At 43.1% G+C, this 14,233-nt stretch overlaps 1 pseudogene; it reads right to left on the bottom strand.

Annotated features, from left to right (window-relative positions):
- Positions 1–3,209: 3,209 nt before the first annotated feature.
- On the bottom strand, positions 3,210–3,294 carry LOC120095768 (small nucleolar RNA SNORA17; annotated as a pseudogene).
- Between the last annotated feature and the right edge of the window lie 10,939 nt (positions 3,295–14,233).

Genomic DNA, 14,233 nt, shown 5'->3' with positions numbered 1-14,233 from the left:
AAAGATATCCAGAATAGGTAAATCCATAGAGACAGAAGGAAATTAATTATTTCCAAAAATGGGGATAAGGGTTAGAGAATTCTTACCCCCTGGTTTCAAAACCCACTGTAAGCTACAGTTACTAGCCAGACCAGCGCTACGCGCCTGGAAGTAGGACTCTAGCACTTGGGAGACCAAGGCAAGAGAATTGTGAGGTTGAGGACAACTCAGATTAACAAGATCCTATCTCAAAAACCCAAAGGCTGAGGATGTACAATATGTGAACATAAAATGCTCTCCTAGTGGGCACAAGGTCCTGGGTTCAATATAAGCACTGTAAAAAATAAAGTCACCAACATACAGAGTGCCAACTGAAAAAAACACTGAAAGTCATATATATGTGTGTGTGTGTGTGTGTGTGTGTGTGTGTGTGTGTGTGTGTGTGTGTGTTGTTGGTTGGTTATTGTTTTGAGATAAAGTCTTACTATGCAGCTTATTATATAGACCAGACTATTCTCCAACTCATGATATTCTGCCTCAGTCTCCTGGTTGATTTCGATCTATATCTATATCTATATCTATATCTATATCTATATCTATATCTATATCTATATCTATCTATATAGATATTAACAAAGACAGCTTATAAGTAAAAGAGTGTCTTAAGCAAATAGCACTGAGATAACCAGATAACAAGATGATAAACTTACCCTAAGTAGAAGAAACAAGACACAAGAGTATATAGGTGCTAGATTTGGCAAGAAAGACCTGGAATCCCAGCACTTGATGAGACAAACAGATCAGAAGTTTAAGAACAGCCTGGGCTACACCATAAGCTCAAGCATAGCCTTGGCTGCAGAGCAAGACCTTGTCTCAAAACAACCGACCAACCAACCAGGAAAAGGAAACAGAAGAGTGGGCTGTAGTTCGGTGGCAGAGTGCTTACCTGCTGTGCACAAGGCAATGGCTTCTGTCTCTAGTGAAAGGGAGGAGGTGAATTACACAATCCTCTCTGGATAAAATGTAAGAAAATTCTACAGGACAAACAATATAATAGTAGCTGACTTGGGCTGGGGGGAGAAACTGAATTAACAATGAATGACCAAAGTGCAAGAAACTCAGTTGTGCCTCCCAAAAAAATTCATGTTAATCCCTAACCAACAATCTTACCTTATATAACCAATAACATACCTTATATAGGACATATAGGGACATAATTAGGGATACGTTAGATTTTTTTCGGAGCTGGGGACTGAACCCAGGGACTGAACCTAGGCAAGCACTCTACCACTGAGCTAAATCCCCAACCCCGATACATTAGATCTTAATAATGAAGTTCTGGTATGATAGTATTAGTGCCCATAAAGACTAGCATGTTTGTGAGACCAAGTAGTACACAGCCTCAAATACCCTGCAGCAAGTGTCCTGAGAAGGTGGTACATACAGTATAGAGCTTAAGTCGTAAAGGAAATTGTGGGAACTTTTGGAGATGCTAAATATCACATGACATTTGCTAAAGAAAGCTATAGACACTGAGAGAAGCCAGCCTAGGTGAAAGGCAATGTATGTTACAGGTAGGAGGGTCATAGAAATAGGGCTGCTATGTCCATTAGAGCCAACTTAATGACATCCTGGTCCTTGGATGCTAGACACGAAGACACAGTGTCTGGTGTCTGCACTGTAGGTTTCATTCTTGCTTTAGTCCAATTTCCCTCCATTGTAGAATGGGACTTTTTAAAAATTTCTTGTTAGTTCTTTGTGAACTTCACATCATGAACTCCAATCCCACTCATTTCCCCCTCTACTCGGGCCCACTCTTCACCCTTGCAACCTTCCCCACAACTGAGAAAAAAAATCTCATTGTGGTATGAGATTTACTGCAATGACTCACTGGTCTGGTACGAGGCCCCTGCTTCTGTCACTCTATCAATACTGGAACCTCACTGGGACTCCTCTGGGATATCCTGTTGTCGTCCTGTGCTATAGAGAGTCTGAAGTTGTGTGCATGTAGGACCGGGCTCTTCATGCACTCCAGCAGTTCATAGATGAGGTAGATGTTGGGGCAGGCCAATTCAACGCCCTGGATCTGGGCATGGGAGGTACCTGAGTTGTCTGCCCACCTCAGGGCAGGCACAACTCTCCTGATCTCAGGACCCCAGGGCCAGATCTCCCACCACAGGTGGCGAGAGGTAAAGGAGGAAGAGAGTATCTCTCTCTTGTTCATGCCACCCCATAGGAGTAGCTCACTCGAAACTCCTGCTGTGTACAGCCTGCTCTCCTGAGTACTGCAGGGTAGGTAAGCTCTCCTGTAGGGCTCTGGCACTGGTGGGCTCTGCACAATGATCTCTTGCCTGGCCAGAAGTGTGGGTTTGGGCGAGGGGAGAGAGAACTCAGGCAGGGAGGGAAACCTGCTTCTGCCGCTCCCACTTCCGGTCCTTCTCCTTTGGGTTGCTCGGGTCAGGCTGAGCCAGCAGGAGACTGACTAGCTGGTGAGGGATGCAGGGGAGCTTCTGGCTGCGATGATTTCGAGAGAGCGGATCTCTTCCCCATGCGGTGGTGTTACAGCTCTTATGACAGAAGCTCTCAGACAATGGAATAATTCCTACACACCTTTAATTCTGAACACGGCCCTTAAATACAGTTTTTAGATGGGTCAGTGTCTGACAGCAGGTACTTCCTATTGGTTTGGCCCGAGACTTTGGGAAGACCTCATCTACACATTCTGGGGCTTGGTCCTGTTTCTAAGACTGATCTGTGACTGATCTGTCTTGAGCCTACATGACCAGTGGTCAGGTCCTCGCCTGTGGAGGAGGGGCTTGGGGCATTGCTTTACCTGACTGGTGTGTCTCAAACCTCTCTACAGGGGTTTGTTGGGGACTGCAGCTAGTGAGGCCGTGATCTAGGAGTCTGGGAATGCACTTGCCATCCCTTTTAGTGTCTCCGGGGATTCAACCTGTCTCACCTGTCTCGAACAGGAATCAAGGTACCTTTCACAGCTCACAGCCCCACATTCTCCTCCTTTCGTGCCCTCAGGGCCATCTCTTTCACGAAGCCAGGTGAGGGGTGAAGCCATTCTGTACAGCCCTCAGACATCAACATGTCACCAGGTATTCTCAAAAGGGGTTCTTCTTGTCTCTAGCTTGCTTCCCATCCTAGTTCTGGATTGGTGATCATCTCAGGCTAACTCCCTGTCCAGGTCCCCTGGGGCCAGACTGACGGTAGTCTCAGTGAATGTTAGGCTACTGACCATTTAAACGTTGGCAGGTCAGAACACTGAAACATAGACATAGCCCCTCCCCTCTCTGCCACAGCAGCCACATCTCCAAAGTCTCAAGAGGCACATAGAAAGGGAACTTTCGCTTCATTTGTACACCACTGTATACTGGAGTTATATAAGTTCTATTTTTATGATACCAGGACTCGGGGTTCTAAGTGTGCCTTGTTGGGGCTGGAGAGGTGGGCTCAGTAGTGAAAGGCACTTGCTCTTCCAGAGGATTTGGATTTGATTCCCAGTACTCATATGCTGGTTTACAACCAATCAGAACCTCATTTCCAAGGGATCTGATGTCCTCTTCTGACCTCCATGGGTACCAGGCACACACGTGGTACACACACACACACACACACACACACACACACACACATACACACACACACACACACGCCAAACATCATGCACCCACATGAGATAAAACAAATAAACCTTTCTTTTAGGTTTGCTTTGGGTTTTAGAAGAGACTCAATTTTGGGCTTTGAGGTGTTCCTGAGGCTGTTCAGATAGTGAAATCCCTGCATCTGGAGTAAATGCATGCTGTATCATGCTGTATCATGCTGCATCATGCTGTATCATGCTGTATCTTGCTATATCATGCTGTATCATGCTGCATCATGCTGCATCATGCTGTATCATGCTGTATCATGCTGCATCATGCTGTATCTTGCTATATCATGCTGTATCATGCTGCATCATGCTGTATCATGCTGTATCATGCTGTATCATGCATGAGACCATGAGACTCCTGATGCCAATGCTCGTCCACCAGCCAGTGGGCTTTAGAAGGCTGGGAAATTTTTAGGACACAGGTCTGTTGCTAGAAATGGACACCAGGGGCAGGTCCTTGAAGATTATCCCCTACCATCTGGTTTCAGCACACTCTCCCTTCATGGTATCATAATGGGAGAAACCTCTGCCACGGGCTCTCACCAGCATGGACTCCTCCATACTTTCCCGCTCTGACGACCTGAGACCTTCTGAAACCATGAAACAAAATAAAACTTCCCTGTTTTGTGTCTACAGGCTATTGGATCACAGTGGCGAAGAGTAATTAAGACAGTGCTTCCTCAGTTCCGTGGTCATTTCCTTTAAAAACCTGAAGATACTGAGTCCTTGTGTCCCTTCCCTCAGTGACTACCTCGGAGACGTGGTTCTCGTCTTCTCTAGGTTCCCTAAGGGAGCTGAGCTGAGTTCCTTGCACTCGCATGAGAAATCCACCCATGCTAAGCAATTGATAAGTTTTAGTGTCATTACCTAAGTTGTGAGCAGAGGGACTAACAGAGAAGTGTTGCTGGCCAACATATTATTCCAAGTCCTGCCTCTTCTGTGTCTGCCCTTGACAACCTTCGTCATCACCTTGTTCTGGTGATGCTCTGTCTTAGATGAGTAGATTCTAAGGATCTCGGTCCCTTTCACAATAGAAGTAATATCAGTGTATGCCTTCTACACAAATACATTCTCTAAGAGAAATACCATCGTCCTTACCCTATTTTGTTAAAACCATCTTTTGCACCTTGGGGAATTCAGAAGGGAAATAAACAAACAAACTCTTACAGTCTGTTGTCATTACAGTTCTTACTCAAAGTATGAGTCTTTCCCTGAGTGTGTGTGTGTGTGTGTGTGTGTGTGTGTGTGTGTGTGTGTGCTTCTTTCCCCTAAGCAAAGCAGCTCTGTTCAAAAGGCTTGGCTTATGCTGACTTTACCCTCCTCCATTCTGTTCCTGTCCATGTCAAAGCCTGTGCTCTGCAGAGAGCTCCCTGTATGACCACCTCTTTCTTTGTCTATCTTTCCCTTCATCACTAGGATGAAGTCTTATTGTTGAAATGTCCCACCTCTCCCAACTTACCTTCTTTTCTAAAGTCTCACATCACAGAGTCACACCTGTGGCAAATACTCTTTTGAAGTGAAAAGTTAATTTGTAATGCAAATAATTACTTCTTTATTTATCTCATTTTCAAGCAGGTATTTTCACATAGCAAATTTTCATGAAGATAAATTGGGGGCAAACGGTTTCACACTTTTGCTTCTCTGTCACTCCCTCCTCCCTCCCGCTTGCATTCTGTCCTTTTCACCTCTGGTTGTCTCCAGCCTCTCCTTCTGGGATGGCTGAAAAAACTCCTGGGTTTCTCTCCGAGGCTCTGCTCTCCTTAAATGGAAAAACTCTCTGCCTGTGTGTCTTAGTCAGGGTTTCTATTGGTGCAGTGAAATGCCATGACCAAAAGGCAAGTTGGGGAGGAAGGTTTATTTGGCTTACACTTCCATATCAGAGAGCATCACTGAAGGAAGTCAGGGCAGGAACTCAAACAGGACAGGAATCTGGACGCAGGAGCTGATACAGAGGCCATGGAGGCATACAGCTTGGTGGCTTGCTCTTTATGGCTTAATTAGCCTGCTTTCTTATACAACCTGGGACCACCAGCCCAGGGAATGGGACCATCCACAATCAGGTAGGACCTACCCCATCAGTCACTAATTAAGAAAATGCCTTACAGGCTTGCTTACAATCCAATCTTAATGGAGGCATTTTCTTTAATGGAGGTTCCTCCTCTCAGATGACTTCAGCTTATGTCAAGTTGACATAAAACTAACCAGCACATCATGTCATGGAGAAAATCTTTGTTGTACAAGGGAAACTCATTTGAACCAACCTGCTTCCATGGAGATCCTTGAGCAGAGCCCGGTGAAGAGGTCCTTTTACTGTCTGTGTCTGATACCATGATGGCCTGCAACTTCCCTTTGCCGACTGTTCTGCTTCTCCTGCCTTCAATTAAAGCCTTCCTTTTACAGTTGACAAACTCTAAGAAGTGGATGTCTTCATACCCGGGTCTTTGCAGGAGTAAATGAGGACAGCGATTCCTGTTGCATCTTTTAAAGTCTTTTGGTGGAGAAATGTGGGAGACAGCAGAGATTGCAAAGAATGACTCAGATATAAAAGAATATGCACTCCTTACATTTAATCATAGGCCTGTTCACTGAAAATACCAAGGACAGAACTTTCGAGCACTGAACAGGCAGAACGAAATTGTACTTAGAGAAGACGGTAGGCTAGGAACGCTATAGGTCTTTTAAATCAAGAGTCCTCTGCTCTACCCATGTGGAAGCCTCACGAGATGACACTGCTATTGTACTCTGAACTGAAGTACTTCTCTTTTGAAAACACGATAAGGCCAAAGCTGCCTGGAAGATCGGGCTACAAGAGAATGGAGATGAGGGTAGGCCTTGCTTAGAATTTTCCAGAGAAGGTCAAGTCGGGGAGCACTGAGGTAAGTGAAGTCCTACACACAGAAAGGAGGTAGGGAAAAGCTTTGTCAAATGGGAATAAATCCACATCCAGGACTCTCAGAAACAGGACTGAGGGGAAGGAAGGTATCAGTACGTTCTCACAGGTATAGAGCTCCACAGAATGAATCTTTTCAACCAAGTAGAAGTTTGCTCAGTAATTCCATCCTACCCCACCTTTCCACTCTCAACTCTTTGCCAGAGAGCACATGTCTTATTTTCTTTCGTTAAAACGGGGTAAACAAATATAGTGTGCTCTGATAATTTTTTTTCTGAAAAACAAACTAGGGTTGCTTGGGAAGAGGGCTCTTCTGCTGGGATTTACCTCCATTAAATTGGCCTGTAGGCATCTCTGTGAAGCATTTTCTTGATTGACATAGAAGGGCCCAGCTCTGGGACACACTGGGGAGGTGGTCCTGGGTTGTACTAGAAAGTCCTTCAAGGATGAACTGTAACCTACAAGCCAAATACCCCCTTTTTTCTTCACAAGTGGCTTTTGGTCATTGCCTTAGTTGGGGTTTTACTTTTGTGAACAGACATCATGACCAAGGCAAGTCTTATAAAGGACAATATTTAATTGGGGCTGGCTTAGAGGTTCAGAGGTTCAGCACATCATCATCAAGGTGGGAGCATGGCAGCATCTAGGCAGGCATGGTGCAGGACGAACTGAGAGTTCTACATCTTCATCTGAAGGCTGCTAGCAGATACTGGCTTCCAGGCAGCTAGGATGAGGGTCTTAAAGTCCACGCCCATAGTGACACCCCTACTCCAACAAAGTCACACCTACTCCAACAGGGCCACACCCTTTAATAGTGCCACTCCCTGGGCCGAGAATATATAAACCATCACAGTCATGGTGTTCATCACAGCAAACTAGCACATTGTAGGAACTCTTAAATTGTGCCACTCTGCCGGTTATGCAGCTATGACCTCATCCTAACTCCTAGGGAAGAGATAAAGAACTAAGAAAGGAAAGTTGAAATGTACAGCTGATAGAAATTCTGGTTTCTGCAAGCTCGAGTGTGGCCTATGAGATTACAAAAAAATTAGACTTCCTGGATGATTTCTTTCACCTTGCAAATATTATAAAATATACCAAATACTCAGAATACTTTAAAGATGACTTCATGGCAGCTTTATCAAACGCCGACATTTTCTCATGCTCATTTCAGATCACATACAAGAAGGTCGTATATAAGAGATCTTCCTCGTGTAATTTTCCTCTTCTACGGCCGGAAGGAATCACTAGCTGGCATTTGGTGTTTCCCACTTTCCGATGCATTGCTTTGTTACATATGCATGTAGCCATACAGCATGGGATTGTAGGCTTTCAGAACGTGCATTAAACACTATTCTTTGACGCTTGTTGATTTAGTTCATTCATTCATTGCAATTGCTGTGTAAACATAACGTTCTCCTGCTGATAATCATTTGCTTTGTTCTCAAATCTTTATTGCTTTAGAAAGCAGCAGCAGTGAGTGCCTTTGTACATGCATCCTTGAGCCTATCGCTAAATTTCCTCTAGAAACTAAACGTCCAAGAGAAATTGTGACATTCGCACATCTTCCTCTGTAGTAAATGTTAACAAGTTGTTTTCTAAAACAGTTGTATGCATTTACTTTCCCACCCCTAGTTTATGGAAGCTCCTTCTCATGTACATTAGAGTCAGTAACTACAGACAACTGGTCTCCAACTTACAATACTACTAAATTAGGATTCTCCAGCTTCCCAATGGTGCATAATCAATATGGATTTAGTAGAAACTAAACGTTATACTTTGATATTTTCCTGGGTTAGAACCATTCAATATGCAGCACAACACTCTCTGGGGGTGCTAGTAGCAGCAGTAAGCCATGCACTTGGAATCCATGCTACTGCAAAGGTAAGCAACCAGTATTCTACAGGGTACTGGATCGCTAAGCATGATGAATGGCATTTAGAACACATTTTTAGCCTACAGTATTTTCATCTTAACATGGGTTTATTGGAATATAAGCCTCATAGTGAGTTGAGGAACATCAGAATTAAATTTGCTAGCCTAATGGGTATCATTTTTTTCCTAAACTCTTTATAATTTTTTCCCATTGTTTTATCATCATCTTTTCCAATTACCTACTTCTTGAATGTAAAGAGAAAATTGGTTTTTACATTGATCTTGTATCTATCTAGCAACATGGAAGGTCTCTAATGAAGTATGACTGTGGTTGCTAGATTCTATTAGCTTTACTGTTTAATCAAATATGTTAACTGAAATAAGATTTGTTTTGCAAATTCTAATTTTTGTGACTTCTATTCTTTTTTCTCATCTTATTGCATTGTCTAGGATGCTCAATAGATGATAACATGAAATATCGATGTAGTTTAATAAAAAATCATCATTATGAGAGGGTTTGAAGGCAGAACAGGGAAGGGAGAAGGGTTGTGATTATATAATAAACTCAAAAAGAAAAAAATTCATCATGAACGTTCTGAGATTTTTAGTATATACATCCTCTCGGCAACTTATGAGCTTCATATTTTTCTTACAAATTAAAAATCACTACATGTACTCTGATCTCAACATCAGTACCCTTAGCATCCCCCCAAATATCACCAGGGCCAGTTCTTCCCTTCATTTTTTCTCTTTTATTCAAATATTATATATGGTACAGTGTAGGCAGGCAGAAGACACCCAGAAAGCAGGAGGCCAGTCTGCAGCAGGAGTCACTACGGTATGGAAGTACGTGATGAGGAGATGGGATGAAAGGGAAGCAGACGGTGTGAGCATTATGAAGACAGGGAGAAGTGGAGACTCATGGGCAGGGAGGAACAGCCCAATGTAAGTAGCCTGCCCACCACCTGAGGCCATGGAGGAGTCCTAACCTAGCCTATGCTTCTACCAAGGACCATGTCTGGGTCCATGGCCATATGTCAGCAGGGGTCTGTGTCAATGTCCAGGACTCCTATTACCGCCAAAGATCATGAGATGCCCCTGGTCTGGCTTCCACCTGGGATTATCTTGATGTCCAAGGGCTATGCAGACCTGGCCCAGCCCCTCACTCACTGTGGCAGGCTATAGCACCCAGGAGAGCAGAGCTGGCCCCGGTGACAGGAACATGGGTGAGCCAATCCCAAGAGCATGACCCAGCCATTCATCTGCCAGACAATGGTGTGGCCATGTGAGAGAGGCCCTTCTCCCACCTATAGTGGCTAGGAGAGATGGCCCTATTCCTCACCTGCTGAGGCACCCAGGAAAGCAGGCCTTACACTTCACTTGAGCAGCACAATAAAGTTGACCCTAGTAGTGAAAGCACAGGTGAGCCTGCCCACAGGACATGAGAATGGGAGACCTGGGCCTGCCCCTTGATGGCTGCAGCATTGGATGAGCTATCTAGAGCAGTATTGGAGAGTTTGCCCTGCTGGTGTGGGTATGGGGCAGTTGGTGGGCAGACCAACTCAGCTACCATCCAAGCCCAGATCCAGGGCTTTGAGTGGGCCCACCCAACACCTATTCCATCCATGAACTGTTGGAGCAAATGAAGGGGCTGGTCCTATAGATCCAAAGCTGTAGGATCTTCAAGACACAGAGCAACAACAGGCTATCCAAGAGGTTCTAGTATTGATAGCATAGTAGAAGCCAGAGGCCCCGAAGCAGACCATGACTCACTGCAATGAACATTTGCAGGCAAAGAAGTGTAAACAAAAGATACACTGTAAGGCACACCGAGACACACACTGCAGCTTCCACAATGAAATAGGGTTTTTTGGTTTGTTATTTTGGGGGGAATTTTCAGGCTGGGAGATGTTACAAGGCAGAGAGTGGATACGAAGGAACAAGGAGATCAATGATGTAGAATTCACAAATAATAAAAAGTTAAAAACAAAAAAAGTTAAAAACAAATATATAATATGTGTATGTTTTGTTTGTCAAATAGCAGCTTTCTGGGGGCTGGAGAGATGGCTCAGTGGTTAAGAGCACTGTCTGCTCTTCCAGAGGTCCTGAGTTCAATTCTCAGCAACCACATGGTGGCTCACAACCATCTGTAATGAGATCTGGTGCCCTCTTCTGGCCTGCAGGTGCATTACATGCAGGCAGAAAGCTGTATGATGTATACATAACAAATAAATAAATAAATATTTTTAAAAAATAGCAGCTTTCTATTCTTAAAACATATCTGAAAATTTATTTGAACGATTGTGATAATGTGTGACTATTTATCAAAAATGCCCTTTCCTGAATATAAATTGATTTCCTTTTTTATTTGGTTGTGTATATTTTCCAATATGAAATAATTTTGTATTCTTGAATCAATTAGTATTTTAATATTCACTGGTAATAATGGAGGGAGGGGGGATCAAGGGACCTGTATTCAGAAGAAAAGCTGATCTACTTTCGAGGATATAATAAACTTTCTCTCAATACTGTCAAAGATAGGACTCATCTGTTGTGTGCTTTCTGGAACTCCTGTTATTAGGAAAGAGGCTCAGGAGAAGTGCTATGAGATAAAACAATTTCTCTCAATGATGGGCTTCTGAGCCTGTCTAAAGGAAGGAGTGCCCACCTAGAGACAGCTGACTTCTCACTTCCCAGAACTAGTCATATGCAAAGGAACCTCAGAATTCAAGTATTTTTTTGAGTAAGGAACACTGCCTTCCAGAAAAGGTACAGGTCCTACTGTTAAGGAAGGAGAAAGAGCAACAACAACTGAGACATTAACAGCATTGTCTACAATGTAAACATTCTGGAGTGTTGGAACATCGGTCTGCACTTTATCCTTTACCTTAAAACATCCCCCAGCTCCAGGTTCTTCCCTGACTGGCCTTGAACTTGCAATTCTATTGTTTTAGCCTGCCATAAACCAAAAGCACAGGCCTATACCACTAACACCATAAACACCATACCTGGTTTCTTTCCTGTTTTAAGTAAAACACATACACACATACCTTGAAATATCTGTAGTATTTAACCTACCTGGTGTCATAACAATAAATGAAAACTGATTGGAGTGTCACATGCCTGGGAGACTTACCCTGAAGAGTTGCGGTTAGAAGCCAGTGGAGTATCTAGAGTGACCCTGCCTCAAAAAACAAAAAACAAAACAAAACAAACAAACAAAAACCAAAAAACAAAATGAGAATGGGTAATGTGATAGTTTTAACTGTCAACTTGACTGTCTAGAAGAACCTGGAAAAAAAGTCTCAATGAAAAACTGTCTAAGTCAGGTTAGCCTCTAGACACATCTCAGGGAGGATTGTCTTGATTACATCAATTGATGCAGAAAACCCAGCCCTCTGTGGGCAGCACCAATCCCTAGGCTATGGGTGAGCATTATTGAGCATTTGTTCATTTCTCTCTGCCCTTTAGTGTGGATGTGACTAGCTGCTTCAAGTCTCTGCCTTGATTTCCCTTTGGTAATGAACTCTCATTTAGAATTCTAAATAAGCCTTTTTTCTACTCTAAAGTTGCTTTTGCGAGGATATTTTTATCACATAGACAAAGCAAGGGCAGGTGGTGTTTGTAAACACACACACACACACACATACACACACACACACACACACACACACACATACACAGGTAAATGTGATATGAAAATGAAGGTAGGTATCAGTGACATGTCCAAGAAGGAATGAGAAAAGTGGACAGCAAGTCACAAGGAAGAGGTATAGGGCAAGTTCTCCTTCACAGGCCTCAAAAGGAACCTATGTTGCTTACACCTCTAACCACACATAGCCTGCACAACTATGAGACTGAAAGTTTTTACATTTTTTATTGTTTTTTTCTGTTATTGAAAAATATTTTATATAATATATTCTAATTAATGGTTCCCCTCCTCTACTCCTGTTGGCATCCAGGAGTTGCCCCATAAACCACATGAACATCCATCTCAGTCAAATTGGGATAGTTTATTGAGCGTTCACCTCAGGACCACAGACCAGACTCAGGAGCTGGCTGTGTCCCTAAGCCAGAATCCTCCAGAACTTTTAAGTTTGAAATTCACAGACAACTATGCCAAGTTACTCTACCAATCACCGTTTAGGGATAGGGGACTTCCTTAGGAACACATCTTTGTTGAATACTTATCCTGTTTCCGTTGGACAGGGTATTCAACTGTGGTGGGGAACTTTCCTTGCCTAGCATTCATGTCTTAACTTACAATTCATGTCTCTTTCTGCCAAGTAGAATGTCAATTCCTACTCAAAATGGAAGTCTTACTCTAAATGGCTTCTTATATTGGTGTAAATGTCTCTTTTAGTTTAGGGTCCACCCCAGGGACATCTTATAAAGAAAAAGACCATACAAGTTCATACACAGGTGCAAAAAGTGCTTTCAAGCAATTGGTTCAGGTCCAAGTTTGTTGTGGTTAGCTATACAAAGCACTTCTAACTGACCTCTATTGTGATTGGTTTCCAGGAACACCAAAGCACAGAACATAACAAAATATGGAATCAACTTGGGCATGAGAAAGTTTCCTAGTAATAGTAAGAACAGCATATAAGAACATTTCCTTGTAACAATAATAACAGCATAAAATAGCTGGCTAGACAGGCGGCAGTTACCCAGTTACCCATTGCTACCTCCCAATTCTTCCCCACTTCCCTACCATCAGGACTACCCTTACTGTCTCACCTTAGAAAACAAACAGGCCGCTAAGCAATAATAATAAAATAAGATAAGATAAATCAGATAAAAGCAAATCAGAATAGAACAAAACAAACAGAAGGAGGGGATTCCAAAAAAAAAAAAAGGCACAAGAGACAAATATTGACATAGAGACATTTGTTCGCACACTCAAGAATCCCATAAAAACACAAATCTGGACGATATAACATTATGCAAAACCTATAGGGTAAAATTAATTAATTAATTAATTTTAAAAATAAAAGTTTAAGGAAGCCCGGAAATGACATTATGAGACAGGAAGCCTCCAAAGATGACATTCCGTTCATTTACGTTGAGTGTCTAAATAAAGCTGGATATGTTAAGAGTAGCTGTCTAACAGCAGTAAATCGTACCACATACCTGCACTGGATTTCTGGCCCCACAAGGATGCCTGCTTTTCTGGAGGCCTGAAGGCAACAATGATACCAGGTAAACCCCTCCCCTTCAAGCCATTTCCTATCCCACAACTCTGCCTGCTTTCTTGGGGTCCTGCTGGCACTAGAAATAGTTAGGTAGCTCCCGCCCCAGTCTGTGGCCTCCCGTATCCTCTTACAACACACCAATAGCATAAACTACACCCCATCTTCTGGACTCCATTTTCCAGCCCACAATTCGGCCTGCTTTCTTTGACACCTGCTGACACAAAGGACCACAAGCTACACTGATACCAGGGACAAGGTTACCACCCAAAACCCCAGAGGCCATGCAGGCCACAAAAACACCAAGGGAGACACCCTACTTGTCCTGAAGGCGTGCTAGTCATCAGAAACCCAGACCATTTATTTAGGCCAAAAGACAAAGAGGAAACAGAAACCAAGATTAAAAAACAACAAAAACAAAAACCACCCATCCAACAAAGATAAACTCAGAAACCAACATCTAAACCTATAATAATCATAAAACCAAGACAGCTAAGGCCAGTATAAAAACAAAATTAACAACAGGCAGGCAGCATGGCACACCAGAGTTCACTCCTGGTACAGCAAGCCCTGATATCAGCCGAATCACAAGAAAAAGACCTTGATTCCAACCTTGTGAAGATGATAGAGCCCTTTAAA

This window comes from Rattus norvegicus, chromosome 11 (genome assembly GCF_021556685.1).
Source record: "Rattus norvegicus strain SHRSP/BbbUtx chromosome 11, alternate assembly SHRSP_T2T, whole genome shotgun sequence".
In the NCBI taxonomy this organism is placed as follows: domain Eukaryota; kingdom Metazoa; phylum Chordata; class Mammalia; order Rodentia; family Muridae; genus Rattus; species Rattus norvegicus.
This window is presented reverse-complemented; position numbering and strand designations above follow the sequence as displayed.